The sequence below is a fragment of the Cherax quadricarinatus genome, chromosome 28 (assembly GCF_038502225.1).
Source record: "Cherax quadricarinatus isolate ZL_2023a chromosome 28, ASM3850222v1, whole genome shotgun sequence".
In the NCBI taxonomy this organism is placed as follows: domain Eukaryota; kingdom Metazoa; phylum Arthropoda; class Malacostraca; order Decapoda; family Parastacidae; genus Cherax; species Cherax quadricarinatus.
The window spans coordinates 36,370,588-36,391,249 of NC_091319.1; the positions used below are offsets into that span (position 1 = coordinate 36,370,588).

Genomic DNA, 20,662 nt, shown 5'->3' on the forward strand with positions numbered 1-20,662 from the left:
AAAAAATCAAATGTGGCAGATAAGAAATTATATAAAAATGACACATAAAACAAATTATATAAAATATTGAATAAAAGATGATGAATAGATCACAAGAATTATGACAATATAAAAAAAATATGAAGAATAATAAATTATAATAGAGTTCACTCTGAAAATTAATTATCAATCTGTTGGAATACAACAAAAAATAGAAGACAATGAATATATACTAGAAATGAATGGCCTAATAACAGATGTTGCTAGATGCTTGTCCCTCCTTGGTGGGGCAGCCAGACAGGCAGTCCAAGTAGCAGTACTATTTTCTATGCTGATTCCAAATATACACCAAAAATGCAAAATCAGATCATTTTAGTACGATACGAAACCCTCTTATGATGCTAAAATGATGAAAGCTGTATGATTTTTAGTTATTTTCTATAATGAATAATCTTAATGAAAATACTTGCTTCCTCTGTTAGGCATTACCGGGAAAGGAGGGCCTCATTTGATGCTAAAATTATCCGATTTTACACTTTTACGTGTATATTCCGAATTAGCATAAAAAATAGTAGATGGGCTGTAGGATGTCCCTTAAGGTCTATATCCATGATGCTCATCTTGACAATTTCAAGGAGAATATGTAAGCATACTCAGAGGAGCAAGGAGAGCACTTCCACCAAGATATAATGGACACTGAACACAGATATCAGGGATCTTATAATGGACACTGAACACAGATATCAGGGATCTTATAATGGACACTGAACACAGATATCAGGGATCTTATAATGGACACTGAACACAGATATCAGGGATCTTATAATGGACACTGAACACAGATATCAGGGATCTTATAATGGACACTGAACACAGATATCAGGGATCTTATAATGGACACTGAACACAGATATCAGGGATCTTATAATGGACACTGAACACAGATATCAGGGATCTTATAATGAAAACATGATCTGAGACAACATTTGTGGGCTTAAACAGGAAAGTGATTTGTTGCTGCTCGCAAGTCTAGAAAAACTGTTCATTTTTAGCTTTATAAATGTGCTTCAGAAAGTTTAAGCTTTATAAATGTGCTTCAGAAAGTTTAAGCTTTATAAATGTGCTTCAGAAAGTTTAAGCTTTATAAATGTGCTTCAGAAAGTTTAAGCTTTATAAATGTGCTTCAGAAAGTTTAAGCTTTATAAATGTGCTTCAGAAAGTTTAAGCTTTATAAATGTGCTTCAGAAAGTTTAAAATAAAATGTGTAAATTTTATTTTATTTACACAATTTTGTTTTATTATGTATTTTTGTTTTACATCCAAACTTAACAAAAAATCTTGAAATTTAGCCTTTTTTTCGTCAAAAATTCATCCTGTAAGCCACAAAAGCAAAGTTTAAAAGGAATAATGGAATAATAATGTTTTGCACTAAAAGGAGTTGGAAAATAACACTTACTTGCCAGGAACAAAAATTGTGTTACATAGTGTTATTATTATTAACATTAACCCTTTGACTGTCGCAACCCCAAATCCTGAGGTGTCTCCTGGTGTCAAAAAAAAAAAAAAAAAAAAAAAAAAAAAAAAAAAAAAAAAAAAAAAAAATCTTATTATAGAGAATCTTTTCCCAATGGTACTGACACCAAATGAACAAAATTTGATGGAAAACTTATGGAATTACGCTCTCGCGAAGTTAGCAACCTCGGCGATATTTACGAATTGGCAATTTCGCCCACTTTGAGCCTTATTTTTGGCTAATTTCATTGTTCCAGTCGACCAAACTCACAGCTATTTTTTTAGAACTCCATTTGTTCTATCGATTGAGTACAACAAACTGCCCATTTACCGATTTCGACTGCCCAATAACGTGGTCAGAAATTTGCAATTTATCCAATTTCACACAAATTAAAAAAATAGGCCAGTTTCAAAATAGAGTCCAGAATGAACAATGCAGACATTCCCGGCTCTAAAATAACATTTTCTTTGTTCATCAGTCACATCTCTAGGCCCCTCTGATATTACTCTTGCTTTCTAGTTTGAATTTTTATTCAGACAAAAAATAGAAGATTTACTGTTATGCAGACTACTACAATATTGTAGCAATTGTATAAATAATGTCAACCCATTCATGACTGCATATTAGAATGGCTAGCTGGACATTTATTAGACAATGACATCATTCGTTTACTCTTGAACATCAGCAAAAATCAAACATTTCCCCTACTTTGAGCTCCATTGCAAGATTCTTTTCATAGTAAAACCAATCAAAGTCACCTCTATCTCTATAATATGTTTACCATTCTATCAAATGAGACCAAGAAAACAAGAATACAACCATAAATACTATACGAAAATACACCACAAAGTCGGCGTTTTAATCCAAAAACATGGTCAGAGTTTTTTTTTTTTCTCATTATGCACTGCGTGCTGCAGGATTTTTTTTATATGGTGCAGTGACCACACAGACCCATTCTCTTACATGTGAGCCTACCAGCTTTCTCCTGCTTGATTTGAAGCCGCATGAATTTTTGAGTATACATGTATATATACGTCAAACACGGTAGCTTGTAAGACGTATATATACAACCGAAACAGTCAAAGGGTTAAACACAAATTTTGATTCAACAATACTATCGTTAAACTATTAAACTTAGTATTATTGATGCAAAATTTGTGTTTAATTATGAGTTTTATACTCAGAAGTTTATGGCAACGGGAAATCCTCTCTCACCTGTTCTTAGTACAGTGGAACCTCAAATATCGAACTTTCTTCATTCCAGACGGCTGTTCGAGTGCTGTTACCGAATGAATTTATTCCCATCAGGAATAATGTAAATTAGATTAGTTCATTTCAGACCCTCAAAAATACACTTATAAAAGCACTTACAAAAATACACTTACATAACTGGTTGAGCTGGGAGCAGTTCGATATTTGAGGTTCCACTGTAATTTATACATGGAATTTTTTGAAACAAGAGTACTTAACACAATCCTTCCTAATAGAGCTAAGTGGTAAAGATATGTTGATGATATTTTGTGCCTTATGCCTAAAAATATAGATATAAACCATTTCCTTGTTAAATTTAAGAGTTTAGCTCATTCTATAAATTTTACTGTTGAGTTCAAAGAAAATAACTCATTATCTTTCCTAGATGTTTTAATTATTAAGGGTAACAATGATTTAAAATTTAAAATTTACAGACACCAACAAATAACTATGCCAATGTACACTATTATTCTTCACATCAAGATATGGTTAAACTGTTGGTATCCTCGTCAATGTTTTTGAGAGATTTGCGTACAGTAGGGCCCTGTTTTATGGCATTTTGCCTTACAGCGTTCTGCTAATATGGTGATTAAAAATTGGTTGGTATGTAAGACACATAGGCAACTTTATTCCGAAACGTTTTGCCTACAGAGTAGGCTTCTTCAGTCGAGTACAGAAAGTAGGCAGGAGCAGTAGAGATGTGAAGACGATGTAATCAGTCCATCACCCTTGAAGTCGTAGATTTGAAGTTGTCAGTCCCTCAGCCTGGAGAAGTTCTGTTCCAAAGTCTGGAACTAACTGAAGATCAAGCAACAGTGTTGGGACTTATATACTGTCCGAAGGAGAGGTGCAGAGTAGCAGTAGTGAGAGTGTAGCCACTGAGAGGTCACGTCCCTCTCAGATCAAACAATTCTCACTTGAAAAAGTTGTCGCAGGTGTTTTCTCTTCTGTACCAAGATGCCATTCTGTTGCAGTGTCTGACAGAGTGAATATCAAAATGGTATACAATACCAACAGGATGGTAGGTAAGACACATAGGCAACATTTAGGCAACTTTATTCCGAAATGTTTCGCCTACACAGTAGGCTTCTTCAGTCGAGTACAGAAAGTAGGCAGGAGCAGTACCTGTCGGTATTGTATATCATTTTGATATTCACTCTGTCAGACACTGCAACACAATGGCATCTTGGTACAGAAGAGAAAACACCTTGGACAACTTTTTCAAGTGAGAACTGTTTGATCTGAGAGAGACGTGACCTCTCAGTGACTACATTCTCACTACTACTACTACTCTGCACCTCTCCTTCGGACAGTATTTAAGTCTCAACACTGTCCCTTGATCTTCAGTTAGTTCCAGGCTTTGGAACAGAACTTCTCCAGGCTGAGGGACTGACAACCTCAGATCTACGACTTCAAGGGTGATGGACTGATTACATCGTCTTCACATCTCTACTGCTCCTGCCTACTTTCTGTACTCGACTGAAGAAGCCTACTGTGTAGGCGAAACGTTTTGGAATAAAGTTGTCTAAATGTTGCCTATGTGTCTTACCTACCAACCTGTCGGTATTGTATACCATTTTGATATGTGATTAAAAATTATCACCAAAATTTGCTATATGGCAAGTGGTCTTTCACATACAGCGTGCTGCACCCGGTTTGTTTACGTTCTCCATGAGCACATATCTCTATTATGTCTGGAAATTTTCCAAGACTTCAAACGTTTTAAAATTATTGCATATTTTATATGTACTCTGATAATTATACATATGTGTACCTGTATCTAAATATACTTACACACTGTGCTGGCATGCAGGTACACACTAAAATCACTCAGAATGTCTCTACTCTTGACGCCATTAAATGTCGTATATTACTCTAATGGGGGCATTAAATGACGTATATTGCGCTAATATAGACATTTCTATTAATTCATCTATGATATTTTCTCAAAATTATATAATAAACATGCTATATAACATATAAACATGATACATACACCCACAGTATAAAAATTGACATAGATATGAGATTTGTTTACCAAGCGGTTGGTGGGAGGATCGGAAGAATTACGTTTTCTCTAGTCAAACGCCAATAACTTAACTAGAAATTTATTCCATTCATATGCCTTCGCTCTATCTATAGCTATTCACAACCCTTGTGGGTTTAGCACTCCTTTTTTACTATGATTATAATAATAACAACTTGTAATAATAATGCACCTACCATCCGACTTACGACCATGCTTGGCTCCGACCAAACGGTCGTAAGTCAAAATGGACATAAGTCGAACCTTTGAAAATTGCCGACATATTGAGTAGGGAATAATGTCAAAACTTTCCTATATAAACTACCTACATAATACTGTAATGTAGTGTACAATCATTATTTCATTCTTTTTACCATAATTTACTTCTATTGTTACATTTGAATTATTTATGTACTGTATATAATGTGTACATGGTAGTGATCTGTATTGTAAATTTTACATCGCATACAGTATACGTAATATGTTACTATTATCTTTGTGTATTGTCGACACAGTGAATGGGAGAATACCACTGGTAGTGTTATCCTGCCAGAATGTAGTATAACCTATACCCTAAGTAAAGAGAAACAACTCTGGAACACGTGTAATACGTATCCGGCTGGCTGGGTGGCCGGGTCTGTGGTTGGCCAGGTGGGTGGGTGGCCGGGTCTGTGGTTGGCCGGGTGGGTGGGTGGCTGAGAGGGTGGGTGGTTGGCTGACTGGCTGACCGAATGTGGCTGTCTCTCTCTCTCAGTGTCTCTCTCTCTCTCTCTCTCTCTCTCTCTCTCTCACAGGTACACATAAGTCAAGTTATCATACATAGTATAAATTACCTAGGATAACCCAAAAAATCCAGACAAAGTGCTCCACTGCCCTAAATTAATAATAATATTAATAATCATTATTATTATTACAATAATACATATGCACTAATATTAATAATAATATTATTATTAAAGTATAATATAATAATCGTGTCCACTCATTACTTACCTTAAAATATCTGTAGTCTTAATGTAGAGTGAGAGGTGAGTAAACAAGATTAAATGAATAAATGAGAGTGTAGAATATTCACGAGTTATGTAAGCAAACGTTGTTGTTGCCGCCAGCCCGGACACGAATGGTTTTTGTTCACTCTGTCAAGCCGACCAGAAAAACATCTCATATTTGTTAATTTATATGTTTATATGTTATGTAGCATGTTTATTATATAATTTTGAAAAAAAAATCATAGATGGATTAAGCAAAATGTCTATATTAACGTTTTATACACATTTAATGCGCCTCAGTTATTATTATTGTTATTATCATTATTAATATGGCATCTTCAAGACCAAGTACACTCTTAATGAGTGGCTCTGAGACAGACAAGCAGACAAAAAAATAGACACACAGACAGAAAGACAGACACACAGGTAGACATAAAGACACACACACAGGTAGACATAAAGACACACACAGGTAGACAGAAAGACAGACACACAGGTAGACAGAAAGACAGGCACACAGGTAGACAGAAAGACAGACACACAGGTAGAAAGACACACAGGTAGACAGAAAGACAGACACACAGGTAGACAGAAAGACAGACACAGGTAGACAGAAAGACAGACACACTGGTAGACAGACAGATAGACACACAGAGATACAGACAGACACAGATATACAGGCAGACAGATACAGACAGGTTCATGTGCAACAGTGAAAACAAATAGAGAGTTCGAGAGTAAGAGTCTTTCTTGCCACAATCTCCAGTGCAAGATTCAGACTTCATCTTAGGGGCCATGGTGAAATTTGCTGTCCAGTTAGTACAGTTAATACAGTATAATGCTGCTGATAGGACAGGGTTACTCAAACTGATGCTGCCTGCATGACGCATTGCCGCCGCGAGTATTGTCAAATATTGTACAGCAGTGTGCATCAGCCGGCCCAGCCCAGCTGCCAGATGCATGGTCGTAAGTCGAGTGGACGTATGTCGAGCAGGTCGTAAGTCGGATGGTAGGTGTAACAACTTGTAATAATAATAATAATAATAATAATAATAATAATTTGTCAGAGCATCATTCCTTCTAAAAATTACATGAGAATGGAAGTGTTGGTCTTTATTTATTCTACTGTACCACTGTGGAGACAACTTGTACACAATGTAAGGAGTTTGTATGAATGTTTATGAACCATAACCAGACGCATCATCTGTTTGTTTACATAGTGGGTGGGGTGGCCAGTCGGGCTACCCTATCCTACCTCCCACACATGACTTATAAATAAATGCTTTTCACCTCTCACCCTACATTAAGACCATTAAGACTACTGTATATGCATTTTATCACTCTAGGGCACTTTAAGCGTTGTAGTATATTATGTGTGGGTGGGGGTGGCCGGGAGGGCTACCACACCTGACTTCTTACAGTAAATACTACTCACCTTTTGCCCTACATTAAGACTACAAATATTTTGAGGTAAATAATGAATGTACTATGTGTGTATTTTACTTTTTATTGTTTATTAATGCCTAGTTCTATTGCTAACATAATACAGTGGACCCCCGCATAACGATTACCTCCGAATGCGACCAATTATGTAAGTGTATTTATGTAAGTGCGTTTGTACGTGTATGTTTGGGGGTCTGAAATGGACTAATCTACTTCACAATATTTCTTATGGGAACAAATTCGGTCAGTACTGGCACCTGAACATACTTCTGGAGTGAAAAAATATTGTTAACCGGGGATCCACTGCATATGTTAGTGTAAACTTGTTATCTGGCATTTATATGCATTTATAAGTGGAAAAAATGGCGTTCTGCTTCCTGGCAGTAGCCTGGAACCTAACTTGCTATATAAGTGGGGCCCTACTGTATTTGTAGTACAGAATTCATAGATGAAGAAATCTCAAAAATTTATGAAATAGCTAATGAGCTAAAAATACCCAAGAAACTTAATTGATAAATCCTTTAAAATTGCCAAAAATACTTTTTAAAACATAAAAATATGTTGGTTCTCCTTTACCATAAACACTTGGCTGATATGCCTTCGCTTCTTAAGACTTTTAATATCAAAGTTGTATTTAAAAATCTTGATACAGTAAATAAAACTAACGATAAAAAAATTCCCCCAAAATGCTAAATACAGTACAGTCTCTCCTCACTTAATGACGGAGCTCCGTTCTTAAGAGTGGGTAGGTAAACAAAGTGGTTAAGCGAGGAGCATACTATACTGGTAGTGAGTTCATGTCAACCATCTTTTGTTTTTATGTCACCTTTGCACCATTTAAAACATTTTTAGTATATTTTTAAATCAATCAAGTTTATTCTCTATAAGGATTACAATGCGAGGTTTACAGATTTTGAATATTGTGTGGTTTACATGTTTTAAAATACTAATTACAGAGGGGGCCACTAGGACACCTAGCATGGCTAGGCATTTTGGGCAGACTTAGATTAATTCTAAACTTTAAATTATTACAGATTATGGTATTAAGGCTAAGTGACTACATTATAGTTTGTGAGTTTAGTAATGTGAATGCTTTTGTTTTGGCACAATACATAGTGTCTATATTGGAGTATAATAGGCAAACTTATGACTAGTTAGGATTCATTATTTTAAGATTAAGATTCGTATTTCTGTGTTTATAGTCAATGGGTGAGTGGGTGTAAGTGTGAACCACCAGGTTGTTTACATGTAGTTAGTTGAAAGTAAAGACACATGTGCAACATCTGGAAATCTTTAATGTAGACATTTCGCCATCCAGTGGCTTTATCAATACAAATTCTAGGACATAATTGGAAGACTGTAGAAATATATACAAAAGATGAGGTAATCAGTCCCTCAGCCTTGGAGTTAGTGTTCACAGCATCGTGGTGGAGGAGAATCTGGAGCAAAGGCAAGAAGACTGGTGGTTATATAGGCGTCGGTGGATAAGGACATGCAGCAGACGAGGGCATAGTCACTAGTAGGCGGGATTCCCCAGTGGAAGTAGGTCCTTCACGGCTGCTGCAACTAACCCATCTCTTTGGGAAGGACCTACTTCCACTGGGGAATCCCGCCTACCAGTGACTATGCCCTCGTCTGCTGCATGTCCTTATCCACCGACGCCTATATAACCGCCAGTCTTCTTGCCTTTGCTCCAGATTCTCCACCACGATGCTGTGAACACTAACTCCAAGGCTGAGGGACTGATTACCTCATCTTTTGTATATATTTCTACAGTCTTCCAATTATGTCCTAGAATTTGTATTGATAAAGCCACTGGATGGCGAAACGTCTACATTAAAGATTTCCAGATGTTGCACATGTGTCTTTACTTTCATAGTGTCGGTATTTTATACCTTTCTTGCACACATGTAGTTAGTTGATGGGGTGTATCAGGGAGATAAGATGTTTTCTAACTGTAGTTTTGAAAGTGATGAATGTGTCGGCAATTCTAGAGTTTTCAGGTAGGGTGTTCCAGATTTTAGGCCCTTTGACATACATTGAATTTTTGTAAAGGTTTAGTTGGACACGGGGAAAGTCATAGAGATGTTCGTGTCTGGTGTTATGCCTGTGGGTCCTGTCACAACCATCAAGAAAGCATTTTAGGTCAAGGTTAATATTGGAATTTAAGGTCCTGTAGATGTAGATTGCACAGTAGTAAGTGTGGATGTTCTGAACAGGGAGTAAGTTTAGATCTATGAAGAGTGGGGGGGGGGTGTTGCCAGGATGGGATTTAGTGATTATTTTTACTGCGGCTTTTTGTTGGGTTATTATTGGCTTTAGATGTGTTGCTGCAGTTGATCCCCAAGCACAAATAGCATAGGTGAGGTATGGATAAATGAGTGAATGGTATAGTGTGAGAAGGGCAGTTTGCGGCACGTAATATCGTACCTTGGAGAGGATCCCCACCGTTTTGGATATTTTTTTTGTTATGTGTTGGATGTGGGTGCTGAAATTTAGGTTATTGTCGAGGTATAGACCTAGGAATTTGCCCTCATTATGTCTGGCAATTTGAGTGTTGTCGATCTTAATGTTAAGTTGGGCAACACCTGCTCTGCTACCAAACATAATGTAGTAGGTTTTGTCAGTGTTAAGTGTAAGTTTATTGGCTGTCATCCAAGTCAGAATTTTGAGCAGCTCCTCGTTGACAATGGTGTTGAGGGTGGCAAGGTTAGGGTGGGAGATGACGTAAGTCGTGTCGTCAGCAAAGAGAATGGGTTTCAGGTGTTGGGATACGTTTGGAAGATCAATAATGTAAATGAGGAAGAGCAGGGGACCAAGGACACTTCCCTGCAGAACTCCAGTATCAAGTGGCCATGTTGATGAGGCTGTGTCTTTAATGGTGACATACTGATACCTATTAGTAAGGTAAGATTTGAAATATGCAAGCGCATGGCCTCTTATACCATAATGGTCAAGTTTGTGGAGTAGGATGCCGTGGTCTACTGTGTCAAACGCTTTTCTTAGGTCAATAAAAATTCCTAGCGGATATTTCTTATTTTCCAATGCTGTGTAAAGCAGATCTAGCATTTTTACAATTGCATCATTAGTGATTTTATTTTTCCTGAATCCAAATTGGCAGGGGTTGAGTATATTTTGTGCCGTTATAAATAAATACATATAGTCTCCTGTGCACGAGTTTCTCGAAGATTTTGGATAGCAATGGTAAGTTTGATATTGGCCTATAGTTGTTTACATCTGTAGGGTCACCACCTTTATGTATTGGTGTAACCCTTGCTGTCTTGAGTTGTGTCGGGAAAGTGCTAGTTTATAGTGACTTGTTAAAAAGTAATATAATAGCATGCGAAAGGACATGGGCCACTCGCTTGTACAATAATGGTGGGATGTGAGACAGATTCCCTGAATTATTTTTGAGTGACTTTATAATCGCGATGACTTCCGTGGGCTCAGTTGGTACAAGATAGAGGGAATTTGGAAAATTCCCATCTAGGTAGTCTCCAGCATGGGCGTTGGTAATGTTTATACAGTAGTAATGTTTATACAGTAGTGTACTGTATATTGTAATAAACAGAATAGAGGAAATCAGCTCAAAACACATTACTTAGGTATGCATACTGGTCAGAGAGCTGGTCCTAAGTCTGAGTGGTCGTTAAACAAGTACATCATGAAGTGAGGAGAGACTGTATTACTGTACGGGTCGGCCATCACTGATTCGGCAGTCACTAATCTGGTTCTATCACTAATTTCGGCAAAACAAGTGGACACTATGGAGGGAAATGGTACAAGTCAGCCATCATTGATCCTGTACTAATCTGGCACCATACAGGTCCCAATGATGCTGGATTAGTGATGGTCGACCTGTACTAATATTATGAAAAAAATTTAGCTAACGACCTAAAGGAACTGAGTTGAATCATCTGGAGAAGGAGAGATATGAACACATCTGGTAACATCTGCAGTCCATTACCTAGCAGCAAACTGATACTGTACCAAGAAGTTAGTTGACCACTGCAATAGAAACAGACCTCAGTTTGTCTTCCTATGGATATCTTAGGTTTTTAACTTTCAAATACAGTAAAACATTCTTTTAAACCAACACTAAAATAATTAACATGGGTCAGGAATTCTTCTAAAATTTTATCTTGATGCTGTAATGAAATACGTATAAATTATATTACAAATCATTAAACATATAAAAAAGTTGTGATGAATGGTTTGGAAAACCAACAAGTTGAAGATTGAGACACTTATGCAACATATGGGAATCTTTATTCAGGAAACATTTCGCCACACAGTGGCTTCATCAGTCCAATACAAAGCAGGTGTAAGGAGAGGAGGAGTACATTCCAAACCATTCATCACAACTGTCAGACACTGCAGCATCATGGGATCTTGTTACAAAGTATTCTTCAACACTTGTCCAACCTTTGGACGAAGACCTACTTCGACTAGTGGATGGTACCACTATGACCTCACCTCATCCTGCTTCACCTCACCTGACTACAGTACATAAGCCACATCTACGGCCCTATGCTGTACATTCTACAAGACTGATGGACTGAACACATCGACTCCAGGCTGAGGGACTGACTACCTCAAACTCCTCCTCTCCTTACACCTGCTTTGTATTGGACTGATGAAGCCACTGTGTGGCGAAACGTTTCCTGAATAAAGATTCCCATATGTTGCATAAGTGTCTCAATCTTCAACTTGTCGGTTTTCCAAACCATTCATCACAACTGTCAGACACTGCAGCATCATGGGATATTGTTACAAAGTATTCTTCAACACTTGTCCAACCTTTACTTAAGGAGCTCTGGTGGCCTGGTGGCTAACGCTCTCGCTTCACACGGCGAGGGCCTGGGTTCGATTCCCAGCCAGAGTAGAAACATTGGGCGTGTTTCTTTCCACCTGTTGTCTACGTTCCCCATCAGTAAAATGGGTACCTGGGTGTTAGTCGACTGGTGTGGGTGGCATCCTGGGACACTGACCTAATTTGCCCGACATGCGGAGCATAACAAGGGGCTTTCTATATATAGTAGTATGTCATTGTTGTCAACTAGGCCTGTATACCATGTACATGTACGTGTAGTAAATAAAGATATTATTTGGATGAAGACCTACTTCGACTAGTGGATGGTACCACTATGACCCCGACTCATCCTGCTTCGCCTCACCTGACTAGAGTATATAAGCCATGTCTACGGCCCTATGCTGTCCATTCTACAAGATTGATAGACTGAACACATCGACTCCAGGCAGAGGGACTGATTACCTCATACTCCTCCTCTCCTTACACCTTCTGCTTTGCACTGGACTGATGAAGCCACTGTGTGGCAAAACGTTTCCTGAATAAAGATTCCCATATGTTGTATAAGTGTCTCAATCTTCATATAAAAAAGTTAATCAAAATAAAATCTCTCTCATAAATTAGGGAAATTTAGACCTGCAACTGGCTGATTCACAGCTGGTTAACAGTCTGTTAAAGGTTAATGAGACAACTCTCAAAGAGTGGTCAACTTGTTCATTACCTGGAGTTTACCTGGAGAGAGTTTCGGGGGTCAACGCCCCCGCGGCCCGGTCTGTGACCAGGCCTCCTGGTGGATCAGCGCCTGATCAACCAGGCTGTTGCTGCTGGCTGCACGCAAACCAACGTACGAGCCACAGCCCGGCTGATCCGGAACTGACTTTAGGTGCTTGTCCAGTGCCAGCTTGAAGACTGCCAGGGGTCTGTTGGTAATCCCACTTATGTGTGCTGGGAGGCAGTTGAACAGTCTCGGGCCCCTGACACTTATTGTATGGTCTCTTAACGTGCTAGTGACACCCCTGCTTTTCATTGGGGGGATGGTGCATCGTCTGCCAAGTCTTTTGCTTTCGTAGTGAGTGATTTTCGTGTGCAAGTTCGGTACTAGTCCCTCTAGGATTTTCCAGGTGTATATAATCATGTATCTCTCCCTCCTGCCTTCCAGGGAATACAGGTTTAGAAACCTCAAGCGCTCCCAGTAATTGAGGTGTTTTATCTCCGTTATGCGCGCCGTGAAAGTTCTCTGTACATTTTCTAGGTCGGCAATTTCACCTGCCTTGAAAGGTGCTGTTAGAGTGCAGCAATATTCCAGCCTAGATAGAACAAGTGACCTGAAGAGTGTCATCATGGGCTTGGCCTCCCTAGTTTTGAAGGTTCTCATTATCCATCCTGTCATTTTTCTAGCAGATGCGATTGATACAATGTTATGGTCCTTGAAGGTGAGATCCTCCGACATAATCACTCCCAGGTCTTTGACGTTGGTGTTTCGCTCTATTTTGTGGCCAGAATTTGTTTTGTACTCTGATGAAGATTTAATTTCCTCATGTTTAACATATCTGAGTAATTGAAATTTCTCATCGTTGAACTTCATATTGTTTTCTGCAGCCCACTGAAAGATTTGGTTGATGTCCGCCTGGAGCCTTGCAGTGTCTGCAATGGAAGACACTGTCATGCAGATTCGGGTGTCATCTGCAAAGGAAGACACGGTGCTGTGGCTGACATCCCTGTCTATGTCGGATATGAGGATGAGGAACAAGATGGGAGCTAGTACTGTGCCTTGTGGAACAGAGCTTTTCACCGTAGCTGCCTCGGACTTTACTCTGTTGACGACTACTCTCTGTGTTCTGTTAGTGAGGAAATTATAGATCCATCGACCGACTTTTCCTGTTATTCCTTTAGCGCGCATTTTGTGCGCTATTACGCCATGGTCACACTTGTCGAAGGCTTTTGCAAAGTCTGTATATATTACATCTGCATTCTTTTTGTCTTCTAGTGCATTTAGGACCTTGTCGTAGTGATCCAGTAGTTGAGACAGACAGGAGCGACCTGTTCTAAACCCATGTTGCCCTGGGTTGTGTAACTGATGGGTTTCTAGATGGGTGGTGATCTTGCTTCTTAGGACCCTTTCAAAGATTTTTATGATATGGGATGTTAGTGCTATTGGTCTGTAGTTCTTTGCTGTTGCTTTACTGCCCCCTTTGTGGAGTGGGGCTATGTCTGTTGTTTTTAGTAACTGAGGGACGACCCCCGTGTCCATGCTCCCTCTCCATAGGATGGAGAAGGCTCGTGATAGGGGCTTCTTGCAGTTCTTGATGAACACAGAGTTCCATGAGTCTGGCCCTGGGGCAGAGTGCATGGGCATGTCATTTATCGCCTGTTCGAAGTCATTTGGCGTCAGGATAACATCGGATAGGCTTGTGTTAATCAAATTTTGTGGCTCTCTCATAAAAAATTCATTTTGATCTTCGACTCTCAGTCTGGTTAGCGGCTTGCTAAAAACTGAGTCATATTGGGACTTGAGTAGCTCACTCATTTCCTTGCTGTCATCTGTGTAGGACCCATCTTGTTTAAGTAGGGGCCCAATACTGGACGTTGTTCTCGATTTTGATTTGGCATAGGAGAAGAAATACTTTGGGTTTCTTTCGATTTCATTTATGGCTTTTAGTTCTTCCCGCGATTCCTGACTCCTAAAGGATTCTTTTAGCTTAAGTTCGATGCTTGCTATTTCTCTGACCAGTGTCTCCCTGCGCATTTCAGATATATTGACCTCTTTTAGCCGCTCTGTTATTCTTTTCCGTCGCCTGTAAAGGGAGCGCCTGTCTCTTTCTATTTTACATCTACTCCTCCTTTTTCTTAGAGGAATAAGCTTGTGCATACATCGAGTGCCACTGAGTTAATCTGTTCTAGGCATAAGTTGGGGTCTGTGTTGCTTAGTATATCTTCCCAGCTTATATCGGTTAGGACTTGGTTTACTTGGTCCCACTTTATGTTTTTGTTATTGAAGTTGAATTTGGTGAATGCTCCCTTGTGACTAGTCTCATTTTGTCGGTCTGGGGCTCCACGCATACATGTCTGAACCTCAATTATGTTGTGATCTGAGTATATTGTTTTTGATATGGTGACATTTCTTATCAGATCATCATTGTTAGTGAAGATGAGGTCTAGTGTATTCTCCAGTCTAGTAGGCTCTATTATTTGCTGGTTTAAATTGAATTTTGTGCAGAGATTTAAAAGCTCGTGTGAGTGTGAGTTTTCATCAGAGCTGCCTCCTGGTGTTATTACTGCAACAATATTATTTGCTATATTCCTCCATTTTAGGTGCCTTAAGTTGAAATCCCCCAGGAGCAAGATGTTGGGTGCAGGAGCTGGAAGATTTTCCAGACAGTGGTCAATTTTTAACAGCTGTTCCTGGAATTGCTGGGATGTTGCATCCGGAGGCTTGTAGACTACCACAATGACTAGGTTTTGGTTTAGGTTAAGTTATATAAAACTACCAAAAAGTATTTTTAGGCATAATTGAGTAAACTGAAAATAACAAAACTTGACATGTTTGGCAATGCAGTGTTCCTTAAATGGCTGTTGAGTGATAATTTATTCATTTTAATGAATAAATTATCACTCGTCTCAGTCAAGGACCTATTCTCAATAATTACCTAAGAAGCACATAGGAAAGCAAAGGAATATGTATAGTGAAAGTAAAGAGTCTAGTGTATGATTTACCCGACATCTTACATGTTCAAGACAAAGAAAAAGTTCAATAATCTTGCCACTGGAAAAAATGCAGAGATTTTCATTTCACAACTGACAGTACAAAGATACATATCTCTATCATACAGTACAGTACATAACTGATAATACAAAGATACATATTTCCATCAAGTAAAGTACAGTATACAGTTGATATAGTATTAACTGACATGAATAAAGTATATTAAGACGCTTGTTATGCAGACAATTTTGTGCAGCCTTAAAATTAACTTGTAACTAATAACAATTATAAAATAAGGATGGTTCACTAGAATGTTCTAGTGTGTAATATATGACATTTTATATAGTGTAAAGTAATAAAGTTTATTAAGGTATAGGTACACATAAGTCAATTATCATACATAGTGTAAATTACCCAGGATAACCCAAAAAAAGTATGTAGCAACACGGCTTAATGACCCATTCAGAAGTTATATTTGTGAATACTGAGGGAAAAAAATAGTTATTATCTATAGTAACACCTTGGTACCTGGTACTGAAATGTAATTTAATTAGGTCCAGAAGGTCGTTTGTGTGCTGATCTGTTCCAGTACAGAACAAATTTTTCACAACCATTTTTCTTTCTAGTTGGCTGTTATTACTCTCTTAGGCCCTATGGTGACTTATACAATATAAAAAAAACACTAAAAAATGCGAAGAAACACGAAATAGCTTACAGCGAAGTTCTGGCAGGTCGTGTTTGCTTGGTCGAGTGCCAAGGAAATGGTCGACCACCAAGTGATTTGTTTACTGATCAAAGCGTTCAAATACCGAATTTTTTAAGTACCGAGATGTTCGAGTACCGAGATGTTCGAGTACCGAGATGTTCGAGTACCGAGATGTTCGAGTACCGAGATGTTCGAGTACCGAGATGTTCGAGTACCGAGATGTTCGAGTACCGAGATGTTCGAGTACCGAGATGTTCGAGTACCGAGATGTTCGAGTACCGAGATGTTCGAGTACCGAGATGTTCGAGTACCGAGATGTTCGAGTACCGAGATGTTCGAGTACCGAGATGTTCGAGTACCGAGATGTTCGAGTACCGAGATGTTCGAGTACCGAGATGTTCGAGTACCGAGATGTTCGAGTACCGAGATGTTCGAGTACCGAGATGTTCGAGTACCGAGATGTTCGAGTACCGAGATGTTCGAGTACCGAGATGTTCGAGTACCGAGATGTTCGAGTACCGAGATGTTCGAGTACCGAGATGTTCGAGTACCGAGATGTTCGAGTACCGAGATGTTCGAGTACCGAGATGTTCGAGTACCGAGATGTTCGAGTACCGAGATGTTCGAGTACCGAGATGTTCGAGTACCGAGATGTTCGAGTACCGAGGTTCCACTGTTCTGTAACTGACTGTTAATAGTGAGAACTTTATTATCAGTGTTTAGTTTATATCAACAGGATGTTATTGATAAATCAAACTTTAACATAATTAATCTAATTATTATTATAATCAAAAAGAAGCGCTAAGCCACAAGGGCTATACAGCATAATTAATCTAAGCAAGTTTAACTTAGATTTAGGAGATTTTTTTTTGGTATATTTTAAAGCAAGTAACTGAAGGTAAAGTTTTTCTAAAAGTTTGCCACAAATTTTAGTTTCCATTACGTCACTACTTCCCTACCACCAACTTATTACTTTAAGAAAAAAAAATTGTATGTGACTTTCTTGGGTTATTTTACGTCATACCATAATGATCTGAAGCCACTGTATACCTACAATAATCATGTATTTAATACAAGTGTTGTATTATTTTGTCAGCTTACTTGTTGTATTGTTGTTGTTGTTAGAGGTTTTGAGGGTCACCACTGCTTACGCTGTCTTAAATAATAATATATTTACTACCAGTACATGATACAACTTATACAGACCATAGCTAACATCAATGACATACTACTGTATAGACAGTACCTTGCTATGCTGAGCATTTCCCGTAAATTAGGTCAGTTTTGTCCCAGGATGCGACCCACACCAGTCCACTAACACCCAGGTACCCATTTTACTGATGAGTGAACATAGACAACAGTTGTAAGGAAACACGCCCAATGTTTCTACCCTCGCCGGGAATCGAACTCGGACATCGTCGTGTGAAGCGAGAGCTTTAGCCACCTGGCCATTGGGCTCCTAGTGAATCCTACTGCCCCCATTCTGGAAAAGAATTACTGTTCAAGTTCGGAAGAAACTGGTAGAGAACACAAGTTCTCTTCAAGTACAGAAACGGGAATAAAAAGTTGACTATTATGTCTGGTGAACAAAATGTCTTAACCCCGGTATAGCCAGACGTCCTAACTTCGAGTCAAAAACTGGCTTCTTTCAGGCCTTAAAACTTCGCCGGGTGAAAAAATGTAAGTAGTTCAGCTACCATAACTTTGGGGTCGTAATCTGTAAATACCTTTGTAACTTGTCATGATTGTGACCAGACCTACCTGGAGTTCATTACCTTTGTAAATTGTGAGTTCATTACCTTTGTAAATTGTGAGTTCATTACCTTTGTAAATTGTGAGTTCATTACCTTGTAACTTGCTCAGCTATCAAAACTTTGGAGTCCAGTCCCTGGACCAATTATGTACCTCTGTAATCTTTTGACTACCGCCCACAGGATGGGTATGGGGTGCATAATAAACATATTAAACTAACTAACCGTCCCTGGACCCATTATGTTCCTCTGTAACTATAAAGAAGTAATATATGGTGGCCCAACTAATTCAGCGAGCTGTGTATGATGAAGTTCACTAACACACAGGTGCACATGAGTGCAATTATAATACATAGAGGAAGATGAAGCTTGTCACCAGTGACTAGGATCGAGTGAGTCCCCATAATTCGGTTAGCAGCAGATTATCTCACAACCTGAGGTCCGGGGATCGATCCCCGTTATGGCTGTAAAACATTCAAATTCAAATTCAAATTCAAATTCAAAGTTTATTCTCTATAAGGATTACAATGCTGAGTTTACAGAAATTTGGTTATTGTTTGGTTTACATGTAGTAAAATTGTGATTACAGAGTGTACCACTAGAACGCTTAGCATGGCTAGGCATTTCGGGCATACTTAGTTTTATTCTTAATTGTAAAATATTACAAATTATGAGGTAAGTTGGTATTATGGCTAAGTGACTAAATACTAGTTTGTGAGTTTAGCAATGTGAATGCTTTTGTTTTGGCACAGTATATAGTTTCAGTATTGGAGTATCATAGGATTCATTATTTTAAGACTGAGATTAATATTTCTGTTTATGGTCAAATGAGTGAGCGAGTGTAAGTGTGAACCACCAGGTGGTATTCGTGTAGTTAGTTGACGTGGTGTATCAGGGAGATAAGATGTTTTCTAATGGTAGTTTTGAAGGTGATGAATGTGTCTGCAGTTCTAGAGTTCTCAGGTAGGGTATTCCAGATTTTAGGGCCTGTGACATACATTGAATTTTTGTAAAGGTTTAGTCGGACACGGGGAATGTCGTAGAGATGTTTGTGTCTGGTGTTATGCCTATGGGTTCTGTCACAACTATCAAGAAAGCGTTTTAGGTCAAGGTTGATATTAGAGTTTAAGGCCCTGTAGATATAGATCGCACAGTAGTAAGTGTGGATGTACTGAACTGGGAGTAAGTTTAGATCTTTGAAGAGTGGGGGGGGGTGTGCTGCCAGGGATGGGATTTAGTGATTATTCTTACTGCAGCTTTTTGTTGGGTTATTATTGGCTTTAGGTGTGTTGCTGCAGTTGATCCCCAAGCACAAATAGCATAGGTGAGGTATGGATAAATAAGTGAGTGGTATAGTGTGAGAAGGGCATTTTGCGGCACGTAGTATCGTATCTTGGAGAGGATCTCAACCGTTTTGGATACTTTTTTGGTTATATGCTGGATATGGGTGCTGAAATTCAGGTTGTTGTCAAGGTATAAGCCTAGGAATTTTCCCCCATTATTTCTGGTAATTAGAGTGTTGTCAATCTTAATGTTAATTTGTGCATCTCCTGCTCTGCTACCAAACAACATTAGGACGTGTTTCCATAAAACATCTGTTGTCGATGTTCGCCTAGCAGTATAATGGGTACCTGGGTGTTAGGTAACTGGTAAGGGTCACATCCTGAGACAAAACTGAACTAATCCGTGGGATTAGTGGAATAATATACAGAGTATTATTTTTTTCATTATTAATACATCCGCTGTTTCCGCCAGGGAAACGGCCGCGCTTACACTACAGTTATAAAACTGCAACATTAACACCCCTCCAGAGTGCAGACACTGTACTTCCCATCTCCAGGACTCAAGTCCGGCCTGCCGGTGTCCCTGAATCCCTTCATAAATGTTACTTTGCTTATAATCCAACAGCACATCAAGTCCTAGAAACCATTTATCTCCATTCACTTCTATTTAACATGTTCATGCATACTTCAATTCAATTCAATTCAATTCAAAGTTTGTTCTCTATAAGGATTACAATGTTGAATTTACAGAATTTGGTTGTTGTGTGGTTTACATGTAGTTAAATAATGATTACAGAGTGTACCACTAGAACGCCTAGCATGGCTAGGCATTTCGGGCAGACTTAGTTTTATTCTTAATTGTAAAATATTACAAATTATGAGGTAAGTTGGTATTATGGCTAAGTGACTAAATACTAGTTTGTGAGTTTAGCAATGTGAATGCTTTTGTTTTGGCACAGTACATAGTTTCAGTATTGGAGTATCATTGGATTCATTATTTTAAGATTGAGATTAATATTTCTGTTTATGGTCAAATGAGTGAGTGTAAGTGTGAACCACCAGGTGGTAGTCGTGTAGTTAGTTGACGGGGTGTATCAGGGAGATAAGATGTTTTCTGATAGTAGTTTTGAAGGTGATGAATGTGTCTGCAGTTTTAGATTTTTCAGGTAGGGTGTTCCGGATTTTAGGGCCTTTGACATACATTGAAT

At 38.7% G+C, this 20,662-nt stretch overlaps 1 long non-coding RNA gene across 1 annotated transcript in view; it reads right to left on the reverse strand.

Annotated features, from left to right (window-relative positions):
* The window catches only part of LOC128693195 (uncharacterized), a 35,548-nt gene extending 17,945 nt beyond the window's left edge, over window positions 1–17,603 (reverse strand). The window contains exon 1 of the long non-coding RNA XR_008407680.2: window positions 17,522–17,603. This is a non-coding gene — a long non-coding RNA (uncharacterized lncRNA). The remainder of the gene's footprint in view (window positions 1–17,521) is intronic.
* Between the last annotated feature and the right edge of the window lie 3,059 nt (window positions 17,604–20,662).